Source organism: Chrysochloris asiatica, unplaced genomic scaffold (genome assembly GCF_000296735.1).
Source record: "Chrysochloris asiatica unplaced genomic scaffold, ChrAsi1.0 scaffold00226, whole genome shotgun sequence".
NCBI lineage: Eukaryota > Metazoa > Chordata > Mammalia > Afrosoricida > Chrysochloridae > Chrysochloris > Chrysochloris asiatica.
In genome coordinates, this window is record NW_006408744.1 from 2,601,806 (window position 1) to 2,609,902 (window position 8,097).

Genomic DNA, 8,097 nt, shown 5'->3' on the forward strand with positions numbered 1-8,097 from the left:
GCTACAGACATCCATTAATAATCAGAACATAGAATGTGTAAGAAATATGAATCTGGGAAAATTAGAAGTTGTCAAAAATGAAATGGGATGCAGAAAGATTGATGTCCTAGCCATTCTTGAATGAAGTGGACTGATACTAACCATTTTTTTATCTGACAATCATATGATGTACTTACTATGCTAGGAATGACAAATTGAAGAGGAATGGCATCCTCTTGGTCCTCAAAAATAACATCTCAAGATCTATCTTAAAGTACAATGCTATCTGTGGTAGGATAGTGTTTATATACCTACCAGGAAGACCAGTTAATAACCACTATTATTCAAATTTACGTACCAACCCCTAAAGCGAGTGATAATGAAATGGAAAAATTCCACCAACTTTTTCAGTCTATAAATGATCAAACATGTAATCAAGATGCATTGATCACTATTGGTGATTGGAATGTAACAGTTGAAAACAAAGGAAAAATAGTTAGTTGGAAAATATGGCTTTGATCATAGAAGTGATGCTGGAGATTGCATGATAGAATTTTGCAAGGCCCATGACTTATTCATTGCAAATACCTGTCTTTAACAACATGTTGCTGTTATTGTTAAGTGCCATAAAGTCAGTTCTGACTGAGGAGCAGATGATGAGTTTGAACTCCCAATCTTGTGATTCAAACCTACCTTTCGATCCATTGCTTATCCTACAGCCAAACCATAAAGGTGGCTATATACCTGGACCTCACCAACTGGAATCAAATTGACTGCATTTGTGCGAAGAGATGATGGAGAAGCTCAATATTATCAGTCAAAACAAGGCAAGTTCAGGCTGAAGCTGAAGAAAATTAAAACAAGTTCACAAGACCCAAAATATGACCTTGAGTAAATCCCACCTGAATTGAGAGACCATCTCCAAAACAGATTTGATGTATTAGATACGCATGACTAAAGACCAGAGGAATTGTGGGATGACATCAAGGACATCATACATGAAGGTAGTTAAAAAGACAGTGAAAAAAATAATAAAAGACCAAAATGGATGTCAGAAGAGACTCTGAAACTTTCTCTTGAGTGTAGCGAAGCTAAAGCGATGGGAAGAAATGAAATAAAAGAGCTGAACAGAACATTTCAAGGGGCAGTTTGAGAAGACAAAGTCAAGTATTATCATCAAATATGCAAAGACCTCATAGAAAACTAGAAGAGAAGAATGTGTTCAACATTTCTCAAGCTGAAAGAACTGAAGAAAAAATTCAAACCTTGGGTGGCAATACTGAAGGATTCTATGGGCAAAATGGACTCCTCGTGTGGTGTTGTGAGTTAATGTGCTGGACTGCAAAGTTGGTTTGAACCACGAGGTCAGCAGTTCAGACTTATCAGCTGCTCTTCTGAAACCCAATACAGGGTTGCTATGGGTCGGAACCAACTTGATGGCACTTAACAACAACAACAATGGGCAAAATATTGAATGACATTGCAAACATCAAAAGAAGATAGAAGGCACTATACAGAGACAGGGTATCAAAAAGAATTGGTGGATTTCAGTCATTTCAAGAGAGCATATGATCAAGAAATCGATGATACTGAAGGAAGAAATCTTAGCAGCACTGAAGGCATTGGTGAAAGAGAAGTTTCCAGAAATTGATGGCATACAAATTGAAATATTTCAACAAATTGATGCAACACTGGAAGTGTTAACTTGTCTACGTCAAAGAAATTTGTAAAACAGCTACCTAGCCTACAGATTGGAAGACATCCATATTTGTGCCAATTCCAAAGAGAGGTGACCCAACAGAATGTGGAAATCATTGGACAATATCATTAATATCATATGAAAGTAAAATTTTTCTGAAGATAATTCAAAAACTATTGCAGCAGTACATCGACAAGGAACTGCCAGAAATTCAAACAGGATTCAGAACAGGATGTGGAACTAAAGGCACTATTGCTGACATCAGATGGATCTTGGCTGAATGCAGAGAATACCAGAAAGACGTTTACTTATGCTTTATTGACTATGCAAAGACATTCGACTGTGTGGATCATAACAAACTATGGATAACATTGCAAAGAATGCATATTCCAGAGCACTTCATTGATCTCATGAAGAACTTGTAAATAATTTTAACAGAACAAGAATATATTGAATGGTTTAAAATCAGGAAAGTTTTGTGTTAGGGTTGTCTCCTTTTACCACACTTACTCACTCTGTATGCTGAGTAAATAATCCAAGAAGCTGGCTTATTTTCAGAAAAACATGGCATCAGGTTGGGCGGACGACTCATTGACAACCAGCAATATGCAGATGATTCATATTGCTTGAAGTGAAGAGGACTTAAAATATTTACTGTGAAGCTTAAAGACAACAGCCTTCAGTATGGATTGAGGTCAATGTAAATGAAATAAAAATCTTCACAACTGGACCAATAAATAATACCATAATAAATGGGGAAAAGATTGAAGTCATCAAAGACTTCTTTTTTCTTGGATCAACCATCAACAGTTATGGAAGCAGCAGTCAAGAAATCAAAACATGTATTGCATTAGTCAAATCTGTGCAAAAGACCTGTTTAAAGTGTTAAAGAGCAAAGATGTCAGTTTGAGGACTAAGGTGTGTCTGACCCAATGCATTTTTTCCCCCATAGTTTTATATGCGTGTGAAAGTTCAACAATGAATAAGGAAGATCAAGGAATAACCAATGCATTTGAATTACGGTATTGGCTAAGAATACTGAAAGTACTGTGGACTACCAGAAGAACCACCATGTCTGTCTTGGAAGAAGTACAGCTAGACTGTTTGTTGGAAGCAAGGATTATGAAAATTTGTCTCTCATAGCAGGCAGGACCAGTCTCTGGAGAAGGACATAATGCTTGGTAAAGTGGAGGTCAATGGAAAAAAAGAAGACCCCCAAAGAGATTGATTGACACTGTGGCATCAATAATTGTCTCAAACATAACAACTGTTGTGAGGGTGGCTCAGGACCAGACAGTGGCAGTGTTTTGTTCTATTGGACATTGTTGTTGTTGTTAGGTATTATGGAGTTGGTACTGACTCATAGTGACCCTATGTACAACAGAATGAAACACTGCCCAGTCCTGGGCCAACCTCACAATTGTTGCTATGCTTGAGCCCATTGATGCTGCCACTTTGCCAATCCATCTCACTGGGGTCTTCCTCTTTTCCCTCTTTTTCTTGTGCAGCACATCTGCCTAACACAATATGTCATTTAATTTCTTGACTGCTGCTTCCATGAGTGTTGATGGTTGATCCAAGAAAAATGAAGTCTTTGACAACTTCAATCTTTTCTCCATTGATAAGAACGTTGTTTATTGCTTCAGTGGGGAGGATTTTTGTTTTCTTTACACTGAGATGCAAACCATACTGAAGGCTATGTTCTTTTATTTTCATCAGTATGTATTTTAAGTCCTCTTCACTTTCAGCAAGCAAGGTTGTATCATCTGCATATCACAGGTTGTTAATGAGTCTTCCTCCAATCCTCATGCCACATTTTTCTTCATATAACCCAGCTTTCCGGATCATTTGCTCAGCATACAGGGTGAATAAGTATGGTGAAAGAATACATCCCTATCGCACACCTTTCTTAATTTTAAACCATTTGGTGTTTCCTTGTTACGTTTGAACAACTGCCTCTTGGTCTATGTACAAGTTCCACATGAGCACAATTAAGTCTTCAGGAATACTCATATATCGCAATGTTGTCCATAGCTTGTCGTGATCCACACAATCAAAAGCCTTTGTCTAGTCAATAAAGCACAGGTAAACATCTTTCTGGTATTCTCTGCTTTCAGCCAAGATTCATCTGATGTCAGCAATGATATTCCTCATTCCACAGCCTTTTCTGAATCTGGCTTGAACCTCTCTCTGGAAGTTCTCTGTCAATGTATGATCGTAGCTGTTTCTGTATTACCTTTAGTAAAACTTTACTCACATGGGATATCAAAGATATTGTCCAATGATTTCCACATTCCGTTGGGTCACCTTTCTTTGGAATGGGCACAAATATGGATCTCTTCTAATCAGTTGGCCAGGTAGTTATCTTCCAAATATCTTGGCATAGATGAGTGAGTGCCTCCTGTGCCGCCTCACATTCTTGAAAGATTTTAATTTGTATTCCATCACTTCCTGGTGCCTTGTTCTTTGCCAATTTCTTCAATGCACCTTGGACTTCCTCCTTCAGTATCGTTGGCTCTTGATCCTATGCTACCTCTTGAATCTGTGTATGCCTTCCATCTTCTTTTGATGCTTTCTGCATCATTCAATAATTTGCCTAGGGAATCCTTCAGTTCCACAAGTTGAGGCTTGACATTTTCTTTACTTACCCCAGCTTGAGAAATGCTGAGCGAGTTCTTCCCTTTTGGTTTTCTAACTCCAGGTCTTTGCACATTTTGTTATAATATTTGACTTTGTCTTCTCGAATTGACCTTTGAAATTTTCTGTTCAGCTCTTGTACCTCCTCATTTCTACCATTTACTTTAACATCTCTATGCTGGAAATCAAGTTTCAGAGTCTCTTCTGATATCCATTTTGTTTTTTTTCTTCTTTCTTGTCTTCTCAATGAATTTTTGCTTTCTTCATATATGATGTTCTTGATGTCATCCCACAACTCTTCTGGTCTTCCATCTTTAATGTCCAATGTGTCAAATCTGTTTTTCAGATCTCTAAATTCATGTGGGATGTATTCAAGGTCATATTTTTGCTCATGTGAACTTGTTCTCATTCTATTGGGCATATATGTCTGATGTTAAGACCCACAAGATCTTCATGCATAGGCATTTGAGCTGAGAAGTGGGTGTCCTGAGTTGTAGAGAGGAGGATGTAGCAGAAAGAATTTGTATGCAAGGAGGAGTGGGGTGAGGGAGCTGAAAGAAACCATGAATGGTCTGGGTATCTGAAGATTTTCCAAGTTTCAATTCTAGACCCTTCCTGAGGCTCACTTACATGAATTTCCATGAATTACTCTCTCTTTCATTATAATTACCAATCAGTTGCCGCAAAGTTGACCCTGACTCACGGTGACCCCGTATGTACCAGACTAGAGCTGTACTCCATAGGTTTCCTTGACTGTGACCAGGCAGAAGCAGATCACCAGGTCTGTCTTCTGAGGAGCCCTTAATATGGCTGAATTGTCTACCTTTCCTAATGGGGTCCTGGTATGGCACTGTGGGTTAATGCGCTGGACTGCAAAGTCAGCTTAAACCACAAGGTCGGCGGTTCAAGCTCACCAGCTGATCCTTGGAAACCTTATACAGGATTGCTATAGGTCAGAACTGACTTGACGGCACTTAACAGCAACAATGACCTATCAGCCAGTAGTTGAGCACTTATACAACCCTTTTTTCATAACCTGGTTTGAATTGCTTTCTAACAATTGTGACAAAGGTAATGTGCCACCTTTACTACCCTTTCCCTTGCCCCTTTTTCTCCCGCTCTCCCCTGTTTCTCCTATCCTACCTTCGCTTTCTTCTTGTCCTTTCTAGTCTTTAAGCCTGAAGGAAATGTAAGTACTGAGAAGGGAGGGCTTCAGTCTGTAGAAATCAGTCATCTTTCCTGGGTTTCTTCTAAAGCTTTGGGATTCAGACCCTTTCATGTTTAGCCATCTGGAGAGAGGACTCCCCCACAGAGTCCTAGGGCCTGGCAAGCTTTTTCTTGGGCCTCCCATAAATCACACTCCCAAACCTAGATTTACTACTTTGAGCTCATAAATGTATTTATTCTCGTGTTCCAAAGTTTACCACCGCGCCCCCCCCCCCCCCCCTAGCCATGGAAATTAAAGCATTTGTTTATATGTGTATGCGTGTGTGAGTGTATCTGTGTCTGTCTATGCATATACAAGGGGACTTCAAAAGGTTCTTGGGAAAATTCCATTATCTTTAAATTATGTTTTTCCATGAATTTTTTGAAGCCCCCTTGGTGTGTGTGTATACACACCTCCCACTTCAGTTGAGTAATTTCAACTCATAGAGACCCAATAGGGCAGAACAGAACCACTCTGAGAGTTTGCAAGGCATCAATCTTTATGGAAGCAAATCTGCCTGGTCTTTCTGTCTCCCATGGTGTTCAAACCACTGACCTCTTGGTTAGCAAATGAATGATAAGCAACCTCGCACCCTGCCTCCCTGGCATCTATTTCCACTATCTTTTCATTTAATTTTTTCATGAACTTTTTGAAGCTCCTCTGTATATATATATATATAGCCATGTTTGTATACATCATGGAATGAATTGTGTCCTTCCAAAACAAGCGTCAATTTGACTGGGCCATGATTCTTAGTGGCTTGGCAGTTCTACAATGATGTAATCATTCCCCATGATATGATCTGATGTGATCGGTCAGTTGGTTGTAAGGGGTCTAGGGAGGGATGCCAACACACCCTTACCGAGGCCACAGCCCTGATCTAAGGGGAGTTTCCTGGATTGTGTACTGCATCACCTCTTTATCTTACAAGTGATATAAGGAGAGAGAAGCAAACAGAGAAGGAGGTGTATCACCAATATAGAATTGGGTCCTAGACCCAGAGGAAGACGGATGCCAAGACATATGGAGATATTCAAGGGACACCACGCCTATACATGCTGAAAGGACTTGAGGACCTTCCCCCGGAACTGGCAGAGAGAGAAAGTCTCCCCTTAGATTGAGGGCCCTGCATTTGGACTTCTAGCCTCCTAAACTCTGGTGGTATAGGGGTTATGAGTGAGGCTGCTAATCTTAAGGTCGGCAGTTCAAACCCACCAGCTACTCACTCCATGGGAGAAAGATGACACTCTCTGCTACTATAAAGATTTACAGCCTCATAAACCCTATGAGTTGGAACCAACTCCATGGCACATCACCACTACCAAACTGTGAGACAGTAAATTTCTGTTTGTTTCCACTTGTGGTATTTCTGTGGTAGAGGCACTAGAGAACCAAAACTGTACAAGGGGGCAGCAGAATGTTCTTGGAAAAAATGGAATTGAAAGATAATAGAACTTTTCTAGGTACTTTTTGAAGCCCCCTTGTATATATTTTTCTGTGACTCCCTTTTCCTCCAACAGATCCTAAAAGAGATATTAAATCCTACAAAAGGTCTTATTGTCCTCACTGGATAGGAAAGACACAGCATGCATGTATATATCTATATTATGTATATAATAGAATCACAGTAGGGCAATTTAAATGAAAGAGGGAGGGGGGAAAAAACCCTTTAGAATACTTTGCTTGATCAAAATGTCTAGGCTCTATACCTCCTATTTGCTAATCCTCCTGGAAGAAAAGTGCTACAGTAATGACAAAAGCATGCTGAGTTTAGCCTCTCTTTATTGAAAATGTTTTTTTCTTTCTTTTTTTTTTTTTTAAGAAGTTTAATTTGAACAGCAGCCTCAGCCAGTCTCGCTTTAATTACAGTCTTCAATTTCTATTGCCAGTTGTATCAAGCTCTGGAGAGTCATAGGGTGAAGTGAGGGCTGGCCACAGGCAGGAGAAGAATTCTTCCAGGGAGGATTTCAATTGCTTTTATATGCCCCCACCCCTCTCTCTTTTAGGAAATGTACACTTAAAATGCAGGCTGAACAGTTTGGTTTCCAGAGCAGAGCTTTGTGTGAAAGCACATTATTATTGATTTATTTTCCTTGACAGAACTTCCTCTGGGTTTTTGTTCCATTGGTTCCCTGCCCTTCCCATGTTCCTGCTGGCCTGCAGAGTCATGAGAATCAAAGTTCATCACACATATGGGAAAATAGAGATGCAGGCAGGTGCTGGCTTTAGTCTTTCTCAGATCCAGGTACCATTGGATTCTATTACCTTCAGGGACCATTATCTCTCTGTCTTGCTCCCCTGCCCCTTCTTCCCAGCCTTGCCTAACACTCAGGGATATTTTCAGGATCTCTTAGTCTTCTTTTCAGCACTGGATGGCTCCATCCCCCACCAACATCAGTTATCCCCTCATCCTCTAGCCCCAACATCTGTGGGAGTGGCCTCTATGTTTTAACAGTTTGCTGTTGTTGTTATTGAGAATATCATACACATCAAAGCACAGATACACCAATACAACAGTTTGTACATGTACAATTGAGGGACAATGATTACATTCTTCAAGTTTTGCAACCCTCCT